This window comes from Lynx canadensis, chromosome F1 (genome assembly GCF_007474595.2).
Source record: "Lynx canadensis isolate LIC74 chromosome F1, mLynCan4.pri.v2, whole genome shotgun sequence".
Taxonomy (NCBI): domain Eukaryota; kingdom Metazoa; phylum Chordata; class Mammalia; order Carnivora; family Felidae; genus Lynx; species Lynx canadensis.
Window position 1 is genome coordinate 68,016,308 of NC_044319.2, and position 26,440 is coordinate 68,042,747.

The 26,440-nt window shown below is 58.9% G+C and overlaps 1 long non-coding RNA gene across 1 annotated transcript; it reads left to right on the forward strand.

The window, feature by feature from the left end:
- Positions 1-13,311: 13,311 nt before the first annotated feature.
- Positions 13,312-17,304, forward strand: LOC115505472. The gene is made up of 4 exons (XR_004343102.1): positions 13,312-13,490; positions 14,857-14,968; positions 15,929-16,840; positions 17,128-17,304. It is a non-coding gene; the product is annotated as an uncharacterized LOC115505472 (long non-coding RNA).
- The last annotated feature ends 9,136 nt before the right edge of the window (positions 17,305-26,440 follow it).

Genomic DNA, 26,440 nt, shown 5'->3' on the forward strand with positions numbered 1-26,440 from the left:
AGAGATGGGCGTGTGAACCAAGGGCAGAGGGCTGATGCTGAGCCTGTGTGGTGCTGACTCCCCACTCGCTTCCCCGGGGCTCCCCATGCTGACCCTCCTCCTTCGTTCCCCCTCAGCATGTCTGGCTGGCCCAGACTTTCCCAGGCCTCCCAGCAGGCCGTCTGGTGTCCTCAGGCCCTCCCAGAAGTTTCTGCACCCCTCCTCTGGCAGTGGGCCCTAAGCACGGGCCCCCTGAGGGGCTGCAGGAGGCCCACCCTGAACGAGGTGGACGTGGGTGGCCAGGCAGAGTCTGCCCTGGAGGAGGCTCAGGGGCGCCCTTCGGTGGCCCCAGGCCCAGAGCGGCTTCTCTGCACACCTTGGGACCAGAACCCTCCCCGCATAGACCGCCTGTGGTTTTCTAGTTGAAAACCGGCGGGTGTTTGAGGTCTGCACTCAGCATGTCCCGGATGTGCAAGCTCGGGGCAGGTGCACGTCGGGGCAGGTTCACACCTGCTGTCCTCCTGTCAGTCTTTCTCCATGGGCCTCACTGTGGTGACATCAGTGGGATTGAACCCCACCAGCTCAGAAAACAGTCCACACGTGGGGGTAGAGGGCCTGCCCTCGGTTCCTGCCTGCACTCGGCTCCCTCTGCCCTGTGTCCCCATCCGGGCCTGGCCTCCCTCAGATTCCGTCGTCCGTCCTCCCCTGTGTCTGCTGACCTGCGGGCGCCACCTGGGCTCTCCCCTTCGCTCCTCAACGCTTGGCAGTTCGGCCTCTGCTCCCCTCTCTGCAAAGCCGCTTCCTGAAGGACCCCCACCAGGGATGCAGCCAGCATCAGCCGGTGACCACCCCCTCCCTCCCCCCTCCCCCCTCCTCTTCTCCCGCCTCTGGTCCCGCCCTATCTGTGGTGCCTCCTCCCTCCTCTGGTCCTGGCGGTTCTCTCTCTCCTCTGCTGGCCTCTGTCCTCTCTCTCCCTGTCCCCTGGCCAGTGTGTCCTGAGGTGACGGGGCTGACTTCCGAATGTTCTTGCTTCTCTGCACGGGTGTCTCACAGGCTCCCCTTGACTGGCCTCGTCCTCGCCCGCAGAGCCGGGTGCCTGTCTCAGACTGGTGTTTGGAAACGTGATGAATCGAGAAGGGAAATACTGTCGAGGAAAAGTCACAAGTTTTTGTCTTTGGGGGCGGTGACTCCATCACTGGGGACAGGCAGATCCCTTGTTCCGGGAAAGTTGCCCGAAGGGCGTTCGCTGCTCCCGGGACAGAGGGGTGTGGGGGTGATGGGCGCTTGCAGGGGCCCAGCCCCCCGACACTTGGGCCAGAGGTCTGCGTCTGATGCATGCTCGGTTCTGCGGTAAATCTGTGAATTTAACTGCTGTCCGTTCTGGGGTGCAGACTGTGTTCCCGTTCGGCCTCCCGAGGCCAGTGAAGGTGCTGCCCGGGCGCCCCGGCCACACTCACACCTCACCTGCGGGACACTGAGGCCAGGGCGCTGGCCACAGGGCTGTAGTGGCCGGGCCGCGTGACCGTGTGGCTGCCTCCTCACCGGACGGGAAGCAGCGTGAGGTCCGGGGCCCTGCAGCTGCTGCGGGTGCCTTCCAGGGGAATCGGGAGACAGTAGATGTGTTATCATCCGAGGGACCTCAGAACAGGAGCGCCCCCTCCGGTGGGGGTGGGAGGGGGGGGCTGTGGTTTCTCGGAAGAGGTGTCACCCTGGGATGGGAGGCTCCAGGTTGGCCTGCGTATTGGGGAACCTCTTTCTCCCCTGCAGGTTGGCCGGGCGTGCGTCGGGGCGGCCTGTGGCCCCGGGGTGGCCCTGTGCCAGGAGCCGGCTGGTTCGTGGCCTGTGTGGTGCAGGTCAGTGCGGCTGGGGCAGGAGCCACGCGTCTGAGCGTCGAAGGGTAATATGTGTACCTAGCAAACTGTCAAATAAAGTACATTCTAACCTACTTGGATAAGTATACTTTCACAACAGCAAAATTGGAAGATCTGTAACTTGAAGTTGGCAAGATTTCAAAATGGATGGAATTTAATCGTGCTCATGCGTGTCTGGGTGTGCTGTCTCGAGCCGGAGATGACGGACGAAGATAAATGCCACGCATAAATGATGACATAGTTGTCCACGGTGTTTGTTTCTTTTGCCTTAGTTTAGCAAAAAAAAAAATTTACAAATTATATTTATATGGTCAAGATTTTGCCTAATTTGTGTACTGTTGATAGCAATGATCTGAAACGTAAAAGTACAGGGCGCCTGGGTGACTCAGTCGGTTAAGCGTCCGACTTCGGCTCAGGTCACGATCTCACGGTCCGTGAGTTCAAGCCCCGCGTCGGGCTCTGGGCTGACAGCTCGGAGTCTGGAGCCTGCTTTGGGTTCTGTGTCTCCCTCTCTGCCCCTCCCCTGTTGACACTCTATCTCTCTTTCTCTCTCAAAAATAAGTAAACATAAAAAAAAAAGATAAAAATACAAAGAACACTTTTAAAAAGGTACAGAATTTGAATTTTTTATTATAATATAAATTCAAGTAAATGTAAGCATTAAAAAATTAATTTCCATAGATTTTTTGAAGCAGTTCCTTTTCTTCTAAAATGGTTATCTATTAAAATAAAAGGCAAAATACTACTTTAAGTGAATCTATGTGGAGAACTCAAAGCAGCATTTTTAAATACAGTTGATGACTTGAGTTTTATGACAACATAAATCTTCTGAGACGATTTATAAGGACGAGACTGTCTCTACCTCTAGCATTCAGGGCGCGTCTGGTGGCCAACGTGAAGCCTCGGCCTCCAGCTTTACGCCTGTCCACGCGGGCCTCTGTATTTCACACGTTTCGGGGCGCCAGGAACGACTGAGGCTGGAAAGCGTTGTCGAGCACACGCACAGCCGTGGCGGGCACTCGGGTGGACTGAGATGGGCCAGGGGCGGGACGCTGAGCGCCGGGGGCGCCTGATGGGGACCGGAGGGAGGACTCCGTCCCCCGTCTTGTTCCCTGCTGTCCCCGTGGAAGCCGGTCCCGTGCTGGACGCAGGTCCCGCTACAGCTGGCGGGGCAGGAGGCGCCGAGACGCCAGTCCCGGAGGGGACGCCGGGGCTGGAGTCCCGCGGCGCGGCTGCTGAGGCCGAGGGTGCCCCGTGTCTGCGGCTGTCGCACCAGCCCACGCACGGGTGCTCTCGCACAGTACGGCGCACCCGTGGAAAGCGCGTGGTTCTGTGGAGTTTACGTAGCACAGGGTTGTGCAGCCGTGACCACCGATTTCGGGGTTTTTCACCCTCGCGAGGAATTCCCTACCCGTTCGCTTCCCGTTCTCCCTCCCTCAAGTTCCCACCTTCTGTCTCTGGACGCGTCTGTCTCGGAGTTTAGTATGAATGGAATCGTACGCTACGTGGCCTGGCGTGACGGCAGCTTTCACCGGGCGGTGTCTAAGTCTGTGCACGCTGAAGCACGCTGAAGTCTCTTCACTGCTGGCCGCATCAGGCTCCACGCGTTCTGTATCCGTCGTCCACGGACACTTGGGTTGTTTCCACGTCTTGGCCGTCGTGAGCATTCGTGCACAAGTGTCCGTGTGGATGGAGGTGTTCTGTTCTCTTGGGGACACATCTGGGAGTGGAACTGTGGGTCCCGTGTGTGTGCACGGGTGAGCGCAGGGCCCGATCCGAGGGTGGCACCTGCAGCCTGGGCCCCGCTATGCCCGGGGAACGGGGGCTGAGTGGCCAGGAAAGGGTGGGGCCAGAAAGGCGGGCGTCCCCCGTGGAGAAGCCGGTTATTTGCGGAACTTACGTGAAGTGCGACTTTGATTTGTGGTTCTAGTCTGGTGAGGCGTGAACAGGGTGGTCACGAGGCCGTCACGTCCAGGTTTAAATTTCGTGGCACAGCTTCTCTGCACCCTGCCTCCTTGTCTGCGGACTCACGTGTGTCCCTCCCTTTGCCACAGGCCTGGACCACCTGCCTGCCAGTCGTGACCTCCCGTTTGTGTTTTCTGAACGCGGAAAGCGGCGCACAGATATGCACACCCAAACGCGGGAGTACCAAGCGCGGAGGGCAGAGCGCCCCGTGCCGAGTCCCCCAAATAACCACTATTCACAAGTGAGTGTCTGCTCTCCCAAATTTTATGCACATGCGAGCACACTACCATTTCTTTTCAAAAACAAAACTAGGGTAGAATTGTACGTACCGCTCATCTTGTAACTTGTTTTCTCTCATTGAAATACATGGACACCTTCCCGTGAAAATGCGGGTAAATCTGCCTTGTTCTCCTGCACGTGGTCTGCCGTGCGGCTCTGCCGTGGCCATGCGGTCGGTCCCTACTCTGGACATCTGGGGGGTCCGGGTTTCTGCTTTGCCAACAGCGAATGTCTCTGTGCACATCTGTGGGAGTTTTTCTACAGGATAAACCCCCAGAAGGGGAAGTGCTGGGTCGGAGGACACGACCACTGCCTATTTTAAACAGAGAGCGAATTCCCTTCTGGAAGAGGGACAGCTCTGTGCTGTCGCAGACGGGTCACGAGGATGCTGGTCCCACCCTCCCCGTGTGGCTGGCCTGCGTCGTCCTTGCTGGCCTTGGCTCTTGTCTCTGGCGGTCCCTCCATACCCAGCCTCTCTCCTTTTGCGCATTGATGTGTCCAGTACCAAGGTCTAGTTGTGACCTTGCCAACTCAACAAACCCGTTCGTTCAAGGGGCGCCCGGGGACTCGGTTGGTTGAGCGTCCGACTTCGGCTCAGGTCATGATCTCACAGTTCGTGGGTTCGAGCCCCGAGTCAGGCTCTGTGCTGAGAGCCTGGCGCCTGCTTGGGATTCTGTGTCTCCCTCTCTCTCGCCCCCTCCCCTGCTTGTGCTGTGTCTCTCTCAAAAATAAACATAAAAAATTTTTTTTGAAAAAATTAATCCAGTCAACAAACAGTTGGTGGCTGTTCAGTGTGCGCCCCGTTCAAGCACAGCGCTGAACGAAGACGGTGAGGTTCCCGCCGCCATGGGGCTCCTTCCCGTCGCGGGATGCGGACATCAAACACACCATGAAGAAGCAAACGCCAGGCAGTCACCCAGGCAGCCGTGGCTGCCGTCCTGAGCGCCGATACGGGTGTGACGGCTGGGGGAGGGGGACTGGCCGAGAAAAGAATTTCTGGGGAAAACAAGGTCGGGAGTCAGGGGGGCAGCGTGTGCGGAGGCCGGAAGGCAGGAGGGAAGGCAGCCAGGGCGGGCGCTGGGCAGAGGGGGGGTGAGATGTGGGTGCGGGGCCTGGCCGGGGCCTGGCCGGGTACAGGTTTTCGAGCTGGGGCAAGAGGTTTGAATTTTAAGTGTGAAGAGAAGCCGTTGGAAGGTTTCCATCACGGCAGCAATGTGACCCGAGTCGTTTCTGGAAGGTCACCCTCACTGGGGAGGGAACAGGTAGCAGGGCAAGAGCCAAGCAGGGAGACCGTCACGTCAGGAGGGACCGGGGCGCCTCGGGCAGGAGCGCAGCTGTGCGGGGAGGGGGGGGGGAGCGGACGGACTTTGGACGCAGTAACGAGGTAGCACACGAGGTGATGTGATTTGCTGAGGAGGGCCGCCCGGTAGGCAGTTGGGAACGGCGTCTGGAACCCCAGGAGCCCTGGGCAGGAGACCCGGGAGTTCTACATTTGGGAGCCAGAAGCACATAGATGCAGTTTCCAACCCCGGGGACAGGAAGCGGTCCCCCCCCCCCCCGGGGAGCGTCCAGAGAGGAGGAGGGCCCTGGGACAGAGCCCGGAGGTCCTCGACGGACCACGACGACGACGCTGAAAGATGAAACCAAGGAAGCGGTGCTTCTAAAGCCGGAGGCTGAGAAGATGCAAATCGAGACCCAAAGCAAGAGAATAACCGCATTCAAGGAGGGGAAGGTCGGTGGGCACCATGCTGGCGGCTGGGGGGGGGGGGGGAAGGAGACATTGATGCTGCAGCAGAGGACGGGGGCCGGAGCCTGGTCGTAGGAGGGAGGAGGGTGGGATCCAACTCCGGACCGGAGCAGGGACACCCTGCGTCCTCCTGGGTGGTGGTGGGGGGGGGGGCACCGAGGGCCGGACGGGGCCCTGCCAGATTCCATCCAGGTCTCCCCAGGATGCAAGAAGCAGATCCTTGGTGTGGTGGTGCTGGCATGGGGTGCTGGGGGGGCGAGGGAGGGATGACGGGGGACACTTCCTCTCAGGGAGCCGCCTGAGGCTGATTTGCAACCGTCCCCAGACGGTTATTCAGAGGGGAGCCTCCGCCCTTCTGCCGGGCCGGCTTTTCTGCCGCTGAAGGCTGCTCCTTCTCTCCCACGGTGGGGCATTCCCCTCCTCCTTCTGTCCGTTGGAGGGGCGTCCACCCCCCCTTCCCTCCCTGCTCCTTCTCTCTCTCGGCGGGGCGCCCCCCTCCTTCTCTCCCTCTGCAGGGCATAGGAGGTGGAAGGCAAGGGGTCTGGGACGGAAGGAGGAGAGGGGAGGCACGCTTGTGGGTTAAAGCGGAGCCTCCCTGGCCCTGGGCAGGCAGGAGACGGGGCGGGGCGGGGGGAAGAGGGGGGCACCGGGCAGGGCTGGACGGGAGCTGCCGTCTGTCCGAGGCCTCCTGGCTCTGTGGTTCCGGTGGGGCTGGCAGCAGGCAGGGGCGGTTGCAGGCGGGATTTCGGCCTGGGAAAGGGAGCGGCTGCGGGGCCGGGTGACTGGGGTGGAACCCGAGTGCGAGTGCGGTTCCCAGGGAGCAGGTCGGAAGTTGCCCTTCCCCTGACCCCTTTCTGCCATGAGCGGCTTTCCCACGGTCCCCAAGCCGAGCGGGGTCCCCTGCAGCCCTTGGCTCCCGCGCCGCCCCGCCAGCTGGGGGCTGTTTCTGCAGGTGGCTCTGGCCCAAGGTGAATGCCAGCCTGTGGGAAGAGCACAGAGACTCCCCTTGATTCTCCCCACTGCCAGCAGGGCGGCTGGTCTCCCTTCCCCGTGGAGGGATTTGAGGCTCAGACCCCTCGCGTGACTTGCCCCAGGTCTCACGTTGGCAGCTGAGCCCCAACGTGGTCCCGGGGGGTTCCTAGATTTCTGGGAGGACAGAAATACTCTGCTGTTCTGGTGAGGTTTGCTGCTGTCTGCATGCAGACTGGGTAAGCAGTGAAGATGGTCTTCTGAGAATTTGTGTAACGAGAGAGGCAGTGCAGGGCCCAGGAACTGGCCCCAAAAGCTTCTGTCAAGTCTCGCCTCCAGCAGATGTTAGCCTTGTTGCCTTGAGCAAGCCATTCCGGGTCTCCATCTGCTACCTGGGGCCAGTAATGCCCCCCCCCCCCCGCCCGCCCCCATTCCAGGGCTGCTGTGAAATTCACATGAGAGAATGTGCTGGAACTCATCAGCGGGAAGCTAACAGGCCACATGGAAGGCTGGGGTTTGATTTCAGCCCAAGAGAGAGAGGATTGTTTTTCAAAAGGAAAAAGGATTCATTGTACTTATTTGGGGATGTCATGATCACACGTGGATTTGTTGTTGAGGTTGTTGGCTGTGAGACAAAGGCAGACGGGGCTGTGGGTGAGGAGTGCCCAGGCTGGGAAAATTCCAGACCCCACCGGTCTTGGTCTCCAGGCCCTCCCAGGCAGGAGGCAACTTGCAAGATTGAAGATTCTGAATGACTGCACAGCTGGGTGTGTCCTTTGTTATGCCCTGGGGTTTCTCCAGCAGGTTCTCCTGACTTCTTTGCACTCACTTGGCCTGGCAGCGGCCCTCCGTGCAGGCTGGCTGAACGGAGAGGTGGCTGCCCGGCTGCCCTCAAGGTCACTTGGAGGTGACCAGCTGCCTGGCGGACTCAGCCCCCATCACTCTTACCTTTCTTGGTTCTTCGTGAACTCCTACTCATCCTATAGATCAAAGCTAAAGGACCTCCTCTCTGGAAAGACGCTCCCCCCGCCCCCCACTCCGCCGTGTTACCAGATGCAATTAATGGCCTTCTTCTTTGCTCCCGGATCAGTGAGGATGCTTTTGGTTGCAGGTAACGGAGGAAAATGAATTCCAATAGACTTCTGCAATAAAGAGGATTCATCATCTCAGATGACAGAATTGCAGAAGTGACTAACTTCAGGCATGGTTTGATCAGGGCTCAGGCTCTGATTCCCATTAGCTCCCTAGACTCCACTCTCCTCTGGGTGCTGGCTTCTTTCTCAGGCTGACTTCTCCCCAGGGCACGGTGGCTGCCCCCACCCTGTGGACGACACATTCATCCTGCTCCCGTGTGGGCTGCAAGAGAGAATGTCTTCTGCCCCAGCCACGGGGCATCACTTCCTAGGCCTGAATCAGTCATTGTGTCATACAAAGGATGGTGTGTGCCAGGTGGGGACCACCTGGGAACTGGCACGGGGTCAGTCCTACCGAGACACGTGGCTGCTACGAAGTACGGGGCGGGGGGGGGGGCGTGGCTCCCAGAGGGAGAGCTCTGGGGGAGAAGGGGTGACGGCTGCCAGGCGTGCAGCCAACGAGGCGCGCAGCCAACGAGGCGCGCAGGCCCGTGGCGCTGGGCGCGCTGCGCAGAGGTCCTGCGCTAATGCATAGATCCGGTGACCAGCCCGACCCAAGGTCACCAGGATTTTCTCCCACGCTGTCCTCTGGACATTTTCATACCTTGACGTTTTACATGGAAATCTGCAGTCCATTGTAAGTGAATTTCTGTACATGGTGTGAGGTAAGGGTCAAAGCTAATTTTTTTGCGCATAGATTTCCAGTTGTTACAGCGTTATTTGTCGGAAGGACTCTTCCCCCTCTGCTGAACGGCCTTTGCCCACTTGTTGAAAGTCAGTAGTCCACGGCCGTGTGGGGTCTGCTTTGTTCCACGGATCTTTGTGTCTATTTTTGTCCCAGCTCCATTCTGTCTCAATTATTTCAGCTCAGTAATGACTCTGGAAATCAGGCAGCGTGCATCCTCCCACTTTCTTTTTCAAAGTTGTTTGGCTTCTTTAGGTCCTTTGCGTTTCCACATAAACTTTAGAATAAGCTCCTAAATGTCTGTTAAAAAGCCCACTGAGGTTTTAATCGGGATCGCATTGAACCTATGGGTCAGTTGGGAAGTTGGCCTCTGAACCATCTTGAGCCTCTGACCCATGACCCTGCTATGTGTCCTGCCATTTCCTACATCTCAAATTTTTCTCAGCCACGTTTTGTGATTTTCAGGGCACAGACGGTGCGTGTCCTTGGTCAGAACTATCCCTGTGTCATAGTTTTGATGCTCCTGTAATTGGCATTGTTCATTTCAATTTCTGGTTGTTGATGGCCAATATGTAGAAATACCACGGAGTTTTCTGTGTTGAGGGTTATCCTGAAACCTTTTGAACTCACGCATCAGTTCTAGTGACTTTTTTGGAGAGTTTAACCACATTTTCTCCATAGGTTATTGGATATTCATGACATCTCTGAATAGAGACAGTTTCGCTTCTTCCTTTTTAATCCGGATGCTTTCGATTTCTTTTTCTTGTCTTACGGTACCAGCCAGAACTTCACGTCGAATAGGTCGTGAGAGTGGGCACGAATGATTCTGCATCCCAGGGGGAAGCTCTCAGCATTTAACCGTCCGGTCTGCTGTTAGCTGTAGGCTTTTTGTAGCTACCCTGTATCGGGTTGAGGTGGTTTGTTCTATTCCTAGTTTTCTGAAGGGTTTTCATCATGAATGTGTATTGGATGTTATCGAATACGTTTTCTGAAATTATATCATATATATTTTCCTTTTTTGGTTGGTTAATATGTGAGTTCTAGTCATTGATTTTTCAAGCCTTAAACCAACCTTGCTTTCCTTGGCTAAATCCCAATGATTGTGGTGTTTTATCCTTTTTATATATTGTTGGATTCAATTTGCTAAATTGTGGTTTAGAATTTTTGTGCCTGTGTTTGTGAGGAATTTGGTCTGCATTTTCTTATAATGTCTTTGTTTTGTTGTGGTATCTTGGTAATTCTAGTCTCATAGAATGAATTGGGAATATTTCCTTCCCTTCAGTTTTCTGGATGAGTTTGTGTAGAACCTGGTGTTATTTAGGATTTACCACTGAAGCCGTCTGGGGCTTCCTTGTGGCAAGTTTTTAAACTACAAATTCAGTTTTTCGCTAGATATAGGATTACTCACATTATTTATTTTTTCTTGTGTGAACTTTAGTGGTTTGCATCTTTCACACTAAACCAGGCTTTAAATTTCCTCTGAGCTGTCAGACGAATTGGCATGGAGTTATTTACAACACTTCCTAATATCCTATTGGCATCTGAGAATCTGTAGGGATGTTACCTTCTCATTCCTGAGACTGACAAATTTTCGACTATTCTCTTTTTTCTGATTGGTCTGGCTACAGAGTCATCGATTTTTTAAAAAAATGTTTATTTTTAATAACTTTTTAAAAAACATTTGTTTATTGTTTTTGAGAGACAGAGAGAGCATGAGCAGGGGAGGGTCAGAGAGAGGGAGACACAGAATCCGAAGCAGACTCCAGGCTCCGAGCTGTCAGCACAGAGCCCGATGTGGGGCTCAAACTCACGAACTGTGAGACCATGACCTGAGCTGAAGTCGGACACTTAACCGACTGAGCCACCCAGACGCCCCCATTTTTTAAAAATTTCTCAAAGATCCAGCTTTTGGTTGGATGGATTTTTTCTAATGCTTTTATGTTCTCTATTTCAGTGATTTCCAACCCTGATACTCCTTTCTTTCGTTTACTTAGGTTTGTTTTCTCTTCTTTTTCCTAATTTCTTAATGTAAGAGCCGGAGTCGTTCACTCAGAGCCTCCTCTCTTCTCTGATGCAGGCGTTTGATCCCTGTAGCCTTACAGGCTATCAGCTCCCCAAGTACCGCTTTTGCAGCAAATTCCAATTTGTTGTGTTTTCTTTTTGTTCAAAATATTCTCCGTCTCTCCCCATTTCCTGTGCGGCCCGTGGGTTATTTGGAAGTGTGGTATTTAGCCTGTAAGTGTTGGAGGCTTCTGCGATCTTTCTGTTGCTGATTTCTGATTGAGGTTCCTTTCGGTCAGGGAATATTTTTACGTGGCTTAAATTCTCCCAAAGTGAGCGAGACTCGTTTTGTAGTTCCGGGTTCAGTCTGCGTGGTGCCTCTTGTGGGCGAGCGGTGTGGACGGTGCTGTTGAAAGCACGTCCTTACTTCTGTGTCCACTTCATCCTAATCCTGCCCCTCTTTTCCTGCCCACCTCTTCTCATTCCAGGGGCGTCCTTGGCCCGTGAAGGGCACTGGGGTCACCGCAGTGGCCTCCGACCAGCTGTGACTCGACCCCTGGGCCCACAGGTGTAGCCCCCTTCTCTGAGACATTTGGCCCCGTGGGAGGTGAAGGACTGAGCAAACCTTGGGTTCTGTTACGAGGAAGTAGGGGGGCCGTGGCTGGTGGGGTCTGTTACCCTCTGTCTGACTGTCTCCCAACGTGGCCAGACATCTGACCGTGTCAGAGTTTTGATCACCCCCTCCAGGGGCTACACGGCAACTTCCGAGTGTCAGGTGGCCAGAAGGACACTGGGGGCTCCGGCGACCTGCCCTTCGTGCGCCTCTCCCCACCTTGCACCGCCAGCTCCCCGGCACTTGCCGGGGATCCCAGGCCGTGTCTGGGGTCCCTCTGGGAGCTGTGCACCCCACTCCCACAGCTCTGTGGTGCTCACACTTGGGAGCACCGGCCTTTCGTCCCAGGGGCTCGACGAATCTTTTCTGAACTGAACCTCAGCCCTGTTGGCATCTGTCCTGAGCTCCAGGCCTGTCTGGCCTGTGCACGGTTTGTCCCAGCCCCGGAAAAGTGCTGTGTCAGCACCTCCGGCCCCTTCTTTCTCCTGCAATCTGGGTCTCGGGGAATGCACCTCCTAGAGCTGCTCAGGGCAGGATTTGGGGATGATCCTTTCTCTCCTAACCCCATATCCCTCCTGTCACCAAGCCCTGTCAGTCCTGTCTGATGACTCTCCAGTTTTGCTCTTTCTCTCCTCCCGGGCGGAGTACAGGCCCCACCCGCCGGACGGCTGCAGTGGCCTCCACACTGGCCTTCCTGTCCCCAGCCTCGGTCCTATGCCCGCTTTCTGCAGCCAGAGCAGGGGCACCCCCTGCGTAAATCCTTTCATGCTCCCTCTTCTAACTACTTGTCCTGCTTGTAAGGCCCTTCGCACCTGCCTCCTACTTACTCTCTGGCACCTGTCTTAAGGAGTGCTCTCAAACTCACTGAGCACAGGCCGTGTGGGATTATCCCCACTCTCCCCAGCGGGACTGGAAGCTTGCTCTCAGCCGGAAGTGAGACTACCCTGGCTTCTGCTCCCCAGCTGGCTCACGGGTCCTCATCCATCAGAACTCAGCTCAAGCGTTTCAGACCCTGGGAAAGGACCCAGCCCCGCCCGCTCTCCAGGGAGACCTCCCAGCCCCGCCCACTCCCCCGGGGAGCCGCCCCGCCCCGCCCCCTCGCCGAGGACACTCCCGGCCCCGCCCACTGTGCTGAGAGCCGCCCCCGCCCCGCCCACTCTCCCCAGCTCCGCCCCCTCTCCAGGGAGACGCCCCAGCCCTTCCCCTCATTACACAGGGAGATGCCCTCAGCCCCGCCCACTCTCCTGGGTTGACACACGTGGCTCTCCCCACTGTCACAGCCCCTGGCCCCGCACTGTATTTGTCACTTAACAACGTCTTGTGGCACCTCTGTGCTCCAGGCCCTAGGGTAACAGGTGCCCACTCCTTGGGGCTTCTGTTTCAGTGGGTGTCAGGCTGGGGGGCGCCAGTGCTAAGCGCACACTGATTACCACGGACACCCTGATGGACAGGTGCAGGGTGTTAACGGAGTAGCCTGAGGAGTTAGGGACGGCTTCCCGGAGGAGGCGGTGGTCGCCTGGGAGTCCTGCGGAGGGAGGGCCTGGAAGGCAGATGAAGAAGGGGGGGGGGGGGGGAGACATTGCCAGCGTTCCAAGCAGAGGAGCCCTGGGTGGTGAGCGGTTGGGCTCTCCAGGGGCTGGGAGAGCGTGTGTGGCAGGTGGGGTGGGAAGGGCGCGGCACGGAAGAGAGCCAGGCCGAGGGGGGCCACCCGCGAGGACTTGGCTTTTATCCGGCAGCTCCGGGAAGCCTTTACAGGGTCTGAAGCAGAGGAAGGGGCGGCACGGTCAGATTTGCGTTTTCCAGCGATTTCTGTGCTGCCCTGCGGAGGCGGGTTTGAGGGCGGGGGGACGGCGGTGGGGCCAGTTAGGTGTGAGGGATGTGACTTGGGGCAGAGGGGCAGGGACGGAGGGAGGGCCATGTTGGGAGCTGTCACGAGGCTGGGTCACCAGGACGGGGGGCACACCTGCCATGTGAGGTGCTGGGGCTCTGGGGGTGGTGGTGTGGGGGACAGAGAGGTGGGCGCCGCAAGGAGGGACACACGTTGTTCACCCCTGGCTCTCAGGTGTGGGGCCCGGCGAGTGACCCGCTGGACAGATGCCCTCGGGCTTGCTGACCCGCTTTGTCCGCTGAGCGGCCGTCACACAAGAGCCGCTCCTCCGGTGACCACAGGAGAGCCCCGCTATGACCTTCCTCACCTGGCGGGCTTCCTGTCCAGCTGGTTGCCCCGGATGCCATCGGAGAGGCACAGGTGCGTAGCAGTGAGTGTGTAGGTGTGAGAGAGGGAGGGGGTGGGAGACGGGGGCCTCGCGCTTCCTTAGTGTTCGAGGCTCAGCTGGGGCCGTGGTCTGGCCGTCCCCCCGCGCTCTGGCCCAGGCACTTAGAACACTGTCCTGCCACTGCCACATTATGTCCCCAGACTTCCCCAGAGGCTTGGGGTTCTGTGTTTGCCGTCGTGGGGTGTGACACGTGGAAGGCACAGCTCACCCACCCCCCAACGGGGCACCGCTCAGTCACTCATTCATTCACTCATTCATTCACTCATTCATTCACTCATTCATTCACTCATTCATTGACTCATTCATTCACTCATTCATTCACTCATTGACTCATTCATTCATTCATTCACTCATTCAGTCACTCATTGACTCATTCATTGACTCATTCACTCATTCAGTCACTCATTCACTCACTCATTCACTCACTCATTCACTCATTCAGTCACTCATTCACTCATTCATTCACTCATTCAGTCACTCATTCACTCATTCACTCACTCATTCACTCACTCATTCACTCATTCACTCACTCATTCATTCACTCATTGACTCATTCATGCACTCATTCATTCATTCATTGACTCATTCAGTCATTCACTCATTCATTCACTCATTGACTCATTCATTGACTCATTCACTCATTCATTCACTTATTCACTCATTCATTCACTCAGTGACTCACTCATTCACTCATTCATTCACTCACTCATTGAGTCATTCATTCACTCATTCATCGACTCATTCAGTCACATTCATTCACTCACTCACTCATTCATTCACTTATTCACTCATTGACTCATTCATTGACTCATTCATTTACTCATTCATTCACTCATTCATTCACTCAGTGACTCACTCATTCACTCACTCACTCACTCACTCACTCATTCACTCACTCATTCACTCACTCATTCACTCACCCACCAGGTGCTGGGCTCTGTGGAGGCTCTGGGTGGGTCATGGCAAGAAGACAGGCGGGTCCTGCCCCTTGAGCTCACCTCGTGCGCGTCCGGACACCAGGGGTGCTGCCTTTAGGGTCAGCTCGCGGGCCCCAGCGCAGGTAGCGTCCCCTGCACCCGCGCTGGCCGAGAGGAGGCCCTTCCGGAGCCCACGTCTGGTGCTGCCCAGACACGCACACCTTCCTCCCGGAGGTTCAGGGCAGTGGCGCCGGGAACAGCAGGACCTGACAAGTGCCTGAGACTCGTGAGCCGCTGGAGCCTGGAGCCAGACGGGGGGCGCGGCGCCACCTAACGAAGGTGCCAGGCGGGTGGGGTTGGTGGTGGTGTGTCAGTGGGATGAAATTTAATGTATCTGCGTGGCTTCCTTTAATGAAATCAGCAAGACAGAAAGTATCAGGTACACACTCATTACAACCGACCGTCTCAGCTGTGCAGGGAAAGCACAATGCACGGAAAAGACTGCAGTTTGCTAAATGTTAACGATACTTCAGGTAGGTGGGTTGTACATTTTCTCCTTTATTGTTTTCTGTTCTTTCCAGATTTTTATATGAGCAAGCAAATATTACTATGAGAATTCAGAGAAGTAATTTTTTTTTAATGTTTATTTTTGAGAGAGAGAGAGAGAGAGGGAGAGAGAGAGTGCAAGCAGGGGAGAGGCAGAGAGAGAGGGAGACACAGTATCCGAAGCGGGCTCCAGGCTCCGAGCTGTCAGCACAGAGCCTGACGTGAGGCTGGAACCCACAAACTGTGAGATCACGAACTGAGCTGAAGTTGGCCACTCAACCGACTGAGCCACCCAGGCGCCCCTGAGAAGTCAATAAAAGCACTGAAAGCCTCCTATGTGTACAGATTAGCATAGATTAGAAAAGTATTTCCAGGGATGTGAGAAGGGCTTGGTGAACACCGAGCCCCGTTGGTTTCAAAGTTCTGGGATTTGATTTAATTCCGCGTGAGCTGAGAAGCTCACGCTCTAGTCAGACTTCTTTTTTTGCTCATCCGTTAGTTCCCAAGTGTGTGGCATCCCTGTCTGTTCCTGGTGTTGTCCCCCACGCCGGGCACACAGATGCGTAAGGACAAGCCACTCCCGCTGGGAGTCCCTACAGTGTCGGAGGCTCACGGCAGAGGTCACGGCTGACCCTGTTTGGGGCTGTGGGGATCAGGGAGGGTCTCACGAAGGAGGCTCGTTTGAACAGGGCCTTGAGGGATGAAGAAGAGTTCTCTAGGCAGCCTATCGAGGGAGACAGCTTATGCCACGTTGGGGATTACTTTTGGAGATGCCCACGTGCACTGTGAGGGACGATGGGGTGTGTGGATTGTCTTCAGACTGCGGTCCTCCCAGCCGTGGGGCTCAGGAGGACAAGGGTCGAAAGTCTGAGCACACACGTCATCACGACCCCGGGGGTCCTGGCTGTGTCTTCCCTCCCTTTAACCAAGATTCCTGTGTGTCCCAGGCCTCTTTGGAAAATGACCGCTCGGCCTCTCAGTACCGCCTGGTCCCGGGTCTGGAAACACCTGGGTCCTGCCCGGCTGGAAAGACGGGGCGTGACCCCCTGGATCTCTGTCCTCGGCCGCGAGAAGGTGACCCACCGCTGGAAATTCCCACGGCAAGTGTCGGTGTTGATAAGAGTCCCTGAGAAAGTGGTGGCCAGGGGGCTGTGTGCCGAGCCCTCGAGGCCTTTCCCCTCGGGCTCTCCTTCTTCTGTCCTCTGTCCTCTGCCGCGGCCTCCCTTCCCTCCACCTGTCCCCTCTGTGCAGCCGGCCCCTCGGCCTTCGAGCCGCTGGCGGGCCCTCCCAGGGCTGCTCTGTCCCCCAGCTCTGCACACCTCTCTCCTCCCTCCTCCTCGTCGCCTGCCTGGCTCTGGGTCACCCCCTTACTTGGTTCCAAAGAGCGAGCCCCAACCTGCCCATGAGGGTGCTCGGAGGGGGCGGAGCCGTGGGCGCGTCTCTTCAAGGAGCCTGAATCCGTGACGTGAAAGTGTGAAGGGCTCTTCCACTCTGGCTCCCCGCTCCTGCGTGAGCGGACACATCTCCAGACAGGGAGGCGTCAGGTTTCCTGCAGGAAACTAAAGACCCGGGCACCGCGCAGCGGCGCCCATCACCTGCGCGGCCCGCTGGCCTTCGCCAGAGGCTTTGCTTCCCGGGTGCGTGGAGGCCACATCTTTAATAGGATCCCTTCCCCAGATCTCTCTAAGGAAGGTGGACGCGTGTCTTCTAGATAAGTGAGCTCACAGTAAGGCTGGCGGTTCTCATTTCGGTGCGAGCCAGCGTCTCACCCCTTCTTATCTGAGTCACAAGGACACTGGGCCGGCACCGTCCTCGCCGTCTACACTGGGGAGCTGTCCTGGTGGGGGAGAATCCTTATGGTGAGTGCATCTGGGCCTCCGGCTGGTCTGGTGGACGCAGTGCTGGGCTCGCTTCCTCCTTGAATCTCTGATTCCTTGGTTCAGTGCTCAACCCGTCAGCATCTGCTTCAGAGGAAGACGGGCCCCAGTCTAGCCAATATGGCCCCCACCTGCCTCGGTGGGTGATTGGGTTAGCTCTGAGCATGTAACCTGTTTTTGACTAGTGAGACATGGAGGACAGTTTTCTGGGACGGTTTTCCTCTATTAAAAGAAAATCCAAGATTGGTGTGTCTCTTTACTGTTTCTAGACTTTGAAGGGTGGTGATGGGATGCCTGGAGGCACTGCAGCCATCTTGTGATCATGAGGAAGTAGCCAACATGCTGAAGACAGTAGGGCAGAGAGTCAGAAACAACCTCTGTTCATGGGGACACATGCCACCAGATTAATGGCCCCTAGAACGATTTTACCTCTCCAGTCCTCAATGTGTGGGATAATAAATGTCCTTGTTTTGTGTTTTTTTTTTTTAAGTTTGTGTATTTATTTTTGAGAGAGAGAGAGTTGGGGAGGGGGAGAGAGAGAGGGAGACACAGAATCCGAAGCAGGCTCTAGGCTCTGAGCCGTCAGCACAGAGCCCGATGTGGGGCTAGAACCCACGAATCGTGAGATCATGACCTGAGCCGGAGTCGGACGCTCAACCGACTGAGACACCCAGGCACCCCAAATGTCTTTTAAAAAGAATTCTTAAATATTTATTTATTTTTGAGAGGCAGAGAGAGACAGAGCACAAGTGGGGGAGGGGCAGAGAGAGAGGGAGACACAGAATCCGAAGCAGCTCCGGGCTCCGAGCTGTCAGCACAGAGCTGGACACGGGGCTCGAACCCACGAACCGCGAGATCATGACCTGAGCCGAAGTCGGACGCTCAACCCACTGAGCTCCCCAGGTGCTCCTCTTTCCAGCCATTTTTTTTTTTTTTTTAATTTTTTTTTTCAACGTTTATTTATTTTTGGGACAGAGAGAGACAGAGCATGAACGGGGGAGGGGCAGAGAGAGAGGGAGACACAGAATCGGAAGCAGGCTCCAGGCTCTGAGCCATCAGCCCAGAGCCCGACGCGGGGCTCGAACTCACGGACCGCGAGATCGTGACCTGGCTGAAGTCGGACGCTTAACCGACTGCGCCACCCAGGCGCCCCATCCAGCCATTTTTAAAGGGACCAAGAGGGGAGGGACCAGGTGCAGAGAGCTATTTCATGACATTTCGGCGCTGGAGAGAATTTCCTGCAGAGACCGGGTCCCTTAGCCGCCGTTGCCCCAAGTACAAATCACGCCTCTAATGCCAGCACCAGCACTGAGGGGGAGGCAGATACACCCAGCTCTCAGTTCTCCATGGTGATGAGGGACGTGGATGGTTGGAAGCAGCAGATAATCCCGAACCTGCTTTGAGTCACCGGCTTCCGCCGCCCCCCCACCATCACTTTTGCGGTGCAGCTGACAGACCGCCACGTGGATGCCACGTGGGTGCATGTGTCTCTTCTCCCTTCTGGCGCGTCACTCGGCTAAGCTGCTTCCAAATGGCCAAGGCTGGGCCACCGGAGGAGAGGCGAGAGGCTAACCCGCCCCCCCCCCACCCCTGGCCAAGAATAGGGCCAGCCTGGCTGAGCTTGGCCTTGGAGTTGGGCTCGCGACACCCCTTGGGCTAGTCTGACGTCGCCTCCCCCGGGACGGGCAGCTGGGGGTCCTGTAGGCGGAAGCGAGCGCCGCAGATGTCGCCCCCCCGCCCCCCAGGCCCCATGGCCGAGGGCTCCTTTGCTCAGAGCGCCTTCCCGTGGAAAGCCGCGGGCCTGGCCCCTTCCCTCCCGAGCAACCTCGGGAACTGCATGTGGCTGTGCTCCCCGCATTCAGCGCTTTCGTGCTCCCGAAGCAGGTAGTGGAGGGCTCCTTGCTGCCCACGCTCCCTCCCCGCCAGCGGGACACCCTCACGGGAGAGGGATGCACCGAGCAGAGAGGGAAGGGGCATTTGCCCAGGACCCGCCGCGTGCCCGCGCTGTGCTAAGTGCTTCCGGCCCATGACACCACGAGGAGACCAGATCTTTCCAGTTCGAGCGGGTCCAGCCTCACCTAGGAGATACTGGCTGCTTGCTGGTCCCTGGCACTCTATTCTTCTGGAAAATTCCTGTCTTGGTATCCAAACACACAGATCAAGTCCCTGCAGTCCCAGACCTGGGGGTCAGGTGTCTCTGGATCCTTGTAGTCGTGTCCTTTCTCTCGACACTGGAAGGTCCGTCAGCCAAGATCCGTGGGTCTGACGGCACGTGGGACCCTAGAAGTTCTTTGTTGGGCACGGGGAGGGGGACGGCGCTTTCCCTGCCTTCGTTAGGAGATGGAGCAATGCCCCGCTGACGGGGTCAGACGCGGGATCTGCCGGGGCTGCCCCTCCTGGCTGGTTCAGAAGCTTCTCTAATGGGGGCAGAAACAAGAAGTCAGGACAAAGCCACTGGCCTTACACTCCGGGCTCACATTTGCCTGTGCTGGAGGCTTTATCACCAGGTTTGCAGGACGAGAAAGAACTTACACCAAGAAAAGAGGGTCAGTGGCTCACCAGGCCTCCCAGAAGCCCCCGCGACCACGGCCACAAGGAACGCGGGAGCCCCCTCTTGTCACAAAATCACAGGCTCAGACGCAAGGAGGAGGCGGGCTTTCCTGCATTGCATCCCCCCATGAGGGTCCTGGTGGGTCTGGGGCACATACCCCCCACCCCCGTTAGGGTCCTGGTGTGTCCGGGGCGCATACCCCCCACCCCCGTTAGGGTCCTGGTGCGTCCGGGGCGCATACCCCCCACCCCCCTTAGGGTCCTGGTGGGTCCGGGGCGCATACCCCCCACCCCCATTAGGGTCCTGGTGCGTCCGGGGCGCATACCCCCCACCCCCCTTAGGGTCCTGGTGGGTCCGGGGCGCATACCCCCCACCCCCGTTAGGGTCCTGGTGCGTCCGGGGCGCATACCCCCCACCCCCGTTAGGGTCCTGGTGGGTCCGGGGCGCATATTCTCTCTGAGGTCTGCGGCCTCACCCTGGTGCCATTCTGACCTGGGACTTTCAAGGGCCCAAAGGAAAATGGCCGAGATGAGAGCGCTGGGTCTTTGGGGAGGACACGGGCCTCACGGGGTCCCAGCTGCTCGGTGGAACAGGGGGACGAGAAGTGACTCACAGAGGCAGCTGCACAACACTGGGCGCTTGGCAGGTGCTCCCCGGTGCTGGCCGGGTCTGCCTGTGAGCCGCAGTCCAGCTCCAGTGACGGGGTGACGGAGGGGTGCCCCCGGTGGCTGCACACCCTCCCCATCCAGTGACGGGCAGCCTGGAAATCTGGAGTCGAAATGTTCTCTCCTCCCCTGACCCTCCCGCATCTCCTGGGCTTGTGAGCAGGAAGACAAGGTTCCCCAGGTAGAGGTCATGGGCAGGTCCGAAGGCCCCTCGGTCTCGAGACGTGCCCTCCAGGCTGCTGCTTACCGGCACCTTCTACCACCGAGGGCTCCCTACAGCTCGGCATCCCTTGCTCCGTCAGAAACACTTGCCGTAGGCTGCGCGGTGGCCCCGGGAAGTCCGCGTGGGGCTGTGCCTCTGCCCAAAGCAGGTTCCTCTGCTGCAGTCAACACCAGGCCGCAGGGCTGCGCATCCTCCTGCCCGGGACGGCAGACCCTCCGCTCCCTGGCCCCAACGTTTGCGACAGGACTGTCCTTGAGTGGCCGAGTGGCCTCGTGGTCCAGGATGGGCGGTGATTTGTGGCTTTCCTGAGCTGGGATGGGAGTTCGCTTGTAAAATCAGCATTGGACTGAGTCACCGCTCGTGAGTGGGCCTAGCTGGCTGCCCTACGCCTACTCTGTGGGGGACTCTGTGGCCCTGTGTTCAAGGTTACTTCTGGAATTTCCACAGAGCCCGGACGTGGAACAGCTTTCTGGTTTGCTGCCTGTATCTTACGGCAGAAATAAAACACGAGAGAGATAAACGTGGGGACTTGGCAAAACCTTTGATCCCTCCCTGTCTCTGCACACGTACACAGATGCACACACGTGTCCGAGGGCTCTCACGTGTGTGTGTGTTTGCCTGTGTCTGGGTCTTTCTGTCTCCAGGGCCTTCCAGGCTGGACACGGGCTTCCCCCAGCTGCTCCTACTCTTACTCCAGGGTCAGTACCGCGGGAAAGAGGCACGCGGGGGCGGTCAGGGCCCGGGAAGGGGGCGTGTGGGGGCGGTCAGGGCAAGGCAAAGCTACTCTGCCCCCCTCATGGCCACACCCGAGTGGGGTGGGCACAGCCTACGAGGCCACCCCACCATCGTGCATGTGTTCAGCGGGTGTAGTGTAGACCCGGTGTGCTGTCCCCGAGGCCCTCCCATTAAAGGCCCGTTGTGGCCACTGGGGCCCTGGAGGGTGAGGCCAGCTGTGCCCTGCCCGCTAGCATGTGGCCTTTGGTTGAAAGCAGAGAAAGGAAGCTCGACGTTGGACCCTCTGTCCAGGTGGGCCTGAGGTCTCTGGGCAGGTGCAGGCTTGTGGTCTTGGTGACCTGGTGACCCGCAGGTGGGCAGCTGTGGGACATGGACAGGGGCGAGGGTGTCGGACTTCATGGTGCAGAGCTCAGTGGTGGGGAACAAGGTCTGGTCTCGTGGTAGGGACAAGAATAACAGTGACACTGTCCTCATCTCTTGGACCGATGTTCGAGAAGGTATCATGCGCTGGTCCTCAAGGCAGAGACAGCATTATCGGTGGAGGGGCGCATGCTGTGTCCTCAGGCGGGGGAGCAGAGTGGCCACGAGTCCAGCTCAGAAGACCTCCGTGGTTGTCCTTACATAAGGGCCAGGGGCCGTCAAGGTCTCTCCTGCAGACAAGGCCCACGCCCGCTGCCCTCCCCGCCAAGGCCCATTGCCACCCACCACCGCCCCGCATGCCCGCCACCCACGCCGTCTTTCCCCGCTACCCCCTCAGGCACACTGCCCACCGTCCGCGCCCCTGCCCATCCCTGCCCCTGTCCACGCCCCCGTCCACGCCCGCCCCGCCCACGCCCCGTCCACCCCGCCCACCATCCACGCACTCCATTGCGGGGCCTCTGCACCCCCCTCCCTGCACCTGCCCCAGAGATGCTGTCCGAGTGATTGACGTCCGTTTCGATGGGAGCCTGTCAAGACACCACTGCCTTTCCAATTCTGGCTAAGCCGACTGCGGTTTGTCAGTCTCCCTGCACAGGTCCAGCTTGTTGCTTCCAATTTCGTGCAGTTTCCGTCTCGCCTCCCAGCTTCCCCTCAGCCCATCTGATCCTGCTCCCCCTGCGGCGCTTCCGCGAGGCCTCCCGCTGCTGCAGGCTCGGCGGTCGGGCGGCGGCTCGGGGACTCCAGCAGGGAGGGCGGCTGCGGATTGTCACCGAGGAGGGACAGTGTCCATAGCAACCCTCCAGCTGCCACTGTACCAGGAGGGAAGGGGGCAAAGCAGGGAAGTGAGCCAGATGCCTGCCCTTCTGCATTATTCATATCAAAGTGCTGGGCACCGAGGCCGGGCTGCAGCCGGGGGCCTGGACTTGGAGGGCACGGGGCAGGGGTGGGGAGCTGGTGGGGAGGGGTGGGGAGGGGCGCGGGGGGGGAGGGGAGGGGCGCGGGCGGGGGAGGGCGGAGCTGGCAGGGAGGGCAGAGCTGGCGGGGAGGGGTGGGAAGGGGCGCAGGAAGGGAGGGGGGGAGCCGGGGAGGGGTGCGGGGGGGGGGGGAGGGGGGAGCTGGTAGAGGGTGGAGGAGCTGGGGGGAGGGGGGAGGAGGGGCGCGGGGGGGGGAGCTGGCGGGGAGGGGTGGGGAGGGGCGCGGGGGGGAGGGGAGGGGCGCGGGCGGGGGAGGGCGGAGCTGGCAGGGAGGGCAGAGCTGGCGGGGAGGGGTGGGAAGGGGCGCAGGAAGGGAGGGGGGGAGCCGGGGGAGGGGTGCGGGGGGGGGAGGGGGGAGCTGGTAGAGGGTGGAGGGGGAGGAGGAGCTGGGGGGGAGGGGGGAGGAGGGGCGCGGGGGGGGGAGCTGGCGGGGAGGGGTGAGGAGGGGGGAGCCAGTGGGAAGGGGTGGGGAGAGGTGCGGGGGGCGGGGGAAGGGGGGAGTTGGCGGGGGGGGCGCAGAGTTGGCGGGGAGGGCAGAGCTGGCGGGGAGGGGGGAGCCAGTGGGGAGGGGTGGGGAAAGGTGCGGCGGGGGGGGGGGGAGAGGGGGAGGGGGGAGCCGGCAGGTAGGGCCAGGGTGGCGTGCCAGGGCCGTGCAGCAATCAATCAATCGAGCGAGCGAGCGAGCGAGCGAGCAGAGGCCCGTTGAGGGGACCCCGGCTCTGTCCCTTGTCCTCACCTCCCTCGTGGGCCTAGGCAACCTCCCATCTCGGAGAGGGAGGCCGTCCGTGCTGAGAGGGCGGGGCCTGGAGGCCGCCCGTGGCCCCTGCGCCCTCTCCTCCTGCATCACCGAGGGTGGCAGCAGGGGTAATTCTTCCCCGAAGGGGGGAAAAGTCAAGGAACCTGCCAGGAGGAGCTACCTCTGCGAAATGTTCACGAGGGTGCATCCCGGCCCCAGACGCACCCCTGGGCCTCCACGGAAGGAGGCAGGTGGTTGGCGGGCGGAGGGGGGGGCGTGCTGCCTGGGATCTCCCCGCGCGCCTCCCGGGAGCAGGGAGTGCAGAGCTGTGCGCACCTGCCACCAGCAGAGGGTGCCACACTCCCCACAAACCGCGGCAGGCCGCGTGAGCGGAGGGGCGGGGGCAGGTTGGTGAGCACCAACCAGCCCGCTGGGCCTCAGTCCCGGGCCGGAGCCGGGCCGCGAACCCCCGGGCCCTCCCCGCTTTAGTTGCCACCGGCCAGCTGGGGTCTGGGGAGGGGCCGACGGCAACAGCTGGCGTCCAGGGCTCAGGCCTCAGGTGCCGGCCGGGCCCCTGGGAGAGGTGGATCTCGCGGTGCCCTAACTCAGGAGGGTGGTCCAGCGAGGGCGGCGGCGACGGGCCCACTGCGTCCCTCCGCACCAGGGGCCTTGGCCCTCCCCGGGGCAGCTCGGGTGCCTGTTCTGGGCCCGTGACACTGCTGGAGGTGCTAGCTTTCTCTGAGCCCTTGGGACTGGGGCCAGGAGCACGCCCTGTGCCAGGCACTGTTGTAGGCACTGGGGAGGCCCCAGGGATGGAAGCAGACAGAAACCCTGACCCCAGGAGGCTGAACCTCTGCAGGGGCAAGGGTGCCCTCACCCATGCTACTGCAGCGTGGCGCCCGAGCGGACACACCCCTGTGACCCAGGACGGGCCCTGTCCGTCCTGGGCAGACGGGCTCTGGGACGAGGCTGAGAGCCGTGCCCTGGCCAAGCAGGGATCTGCAGGGGCCTTCCCTCGGCCACAGCACGGCGACAGAGTGCTCTCTCTCCCCAGTTCTCGTGCCCTCTCTCCAGACACGGTGTCCGCACCTTTGCTCTGAGCCTTGACCCCTCACGTAAATAGACGCGGCATCCGGACTGACTCATCTGGCCGGACGCGCCACTTTCCCCACCAAAGCTGCCGCAGACGCATTTAACCGTGTCTGATGTTCACAAGCAGTTGTGCAGGGAGGCACGGACGGGCCGGGTCTGTGCGCTCAGAGCGGGGCACCCGCTGGCGTGCCGCGGGCGGGACCGTGGTGGCTCTGAGCCGGACGGGCCGAGCCCCCGTTCCCTGCGGCTCCGCACCATCCTCAGGCCTCGCCCGGACCCGCAGGAGCCCCGTCGGCCCCACAGACCCCCGCCTTCCCGCTCCTTTTGTCCGACGCAGGTTCACGGAGAAGCTGGGGCAGGAGGGAGGCGGCGGTGGCTGCGTGCAGGGGGTGGCCGGTGAGTGGGCAGACCTGGCTTCGAGCGGGCGTCTTGCCTCCTGAGAACAAGAGTGAGCCGGCCACCTTCCCGGAACCGGAGCTCCGTTTCCTCGTCCGCAGAATGGGACGCTAACCTTACCCCGTTGGCTCGTTGAAAACACCGGAGCGGGAGCCCGGCTCCAAGTAAATGCCCCAGGGCGTGGCTCCTTGCGCCGGGTGTCCCCATCAGAGCGACCCGGGTGAGGTTTCGGTTTTTCTCCGGCAAAGCAGGAGGCTGGAGGGGACAGTGTGGTGCTGAGGGGCCAGCACCCACGGGTGGCCGGGAGTTGCCGGTGGGGGGTGCCATGGCCTTGCCTTACCCGTTCTCTGTTGAGGCCTGGAAAAGGCTGGGCGGGTTTTAGTCGTGAGCCCCCCGCCCGGGCATCTGGTCATTCGGGGACTCAGGAGAACTTCGCTCACCGGTCAGTGCCTCCTATGGCCAGTGGCAGGTAAGGGCAAGCAACGTGTCCGGGGCCAAAGTGCCCTGAACTCCCGTGTCTGCAGACCCGCTCGCTCCCTGCTTCCGTGCAGGTCTGAGTGCATGTGGGGAGGGGGGGTTGGGGGAGGTGCAGGGTTGTGTGTGTGCCTTACAATGTACACCATAAGCTCCTGTCACCAAGGGGCTTGTGGTGTGAATTACACACAGAGAAAAGACACGCACAGAGACAGCTACAGCACCAGGTGTGAGGTGAAGGCGTCCCCAGAAAGACACAAGGAAGGTGCTAAGGGAATTCAGGAGGGGACGATGTCACGCTGGGGGAAGGGGCAGAGGAGGGGAGGTCTGGGACGGCTTTGAGTGCTCTCCTTAAATTCCAGTAGGACTGGATACGGAGTGGGGTGGGGGTGGCATTCCCAGCGGCACGAGTGGGAAAGAGCGGGAGTCTAGGGTCAGAGGGATCCAGGCCCAAATCCACGACTAACTGGTGACCCAAGTGAGTCACTTAAGCCTTTCTAACTATTAGTTTGCGGAGTGAGAGCATAAAGGATGGGCACTAGAGCCTTCCTGACCTGCCTTTCGGGGCTGCTGGGAGGTGGGATGGAGTATTTCAAATTTTTTTTTTTTTAACATTTATTTATTTTTGAGACAGAGAGAGACAGAGCATGAACGGGGGAGGGGCAGAGAGAGAGGGAGACATAGAATCGGAAGCAGGCTCCAGGCTCCGGGCCATCGGCCCAGAGCCCGATGCAGGGCTCGAACTCACGGACCGTGAGATCGTGACCTGAGCCGAAGTCGGACACTTAACCGACTGAGCCACCCAGGCGCCCCGGGATGGAGTATTTCATGTGCAAGTGCTGTTCAGACCGTGGAGTTGCTTTTATTATTAAAATAATAAGGCTTCTAGATAAGAACATGGTAATGACTGCACCTGGATGGGCTAGTAAGCTGTTTGGTCCGATGCCCCAACCATCCAGGGCCTGAGGGAGGGTGTGGTTGACTTTCTGATACTGTCTCTCCTTGGAAGGTTAAGGATATCCCTTAAATGCCAAGTCTTGTTATTTTATTTCTCTCTCTCTCTCTCTAATGTGTATTTATTTATTTGGGGGGGGGGAGAGAGAGAGACAGAGGGAGAGAGAATGCCAAGCAGGCTCCACACAGTGTAGAGCCTGACGCAGGGCTCAATCACAAACTGTGAGATCATGACCTGAGCCAAAATCTAGTCAGATGCTCAACCAACTGAGCCACCCAAGCACTCCTCATGGGACTTTCTAAAAACTCATTATTATTTATCCTATATCTAAATTCCATCCGTCTATCCCATCCATCCACCC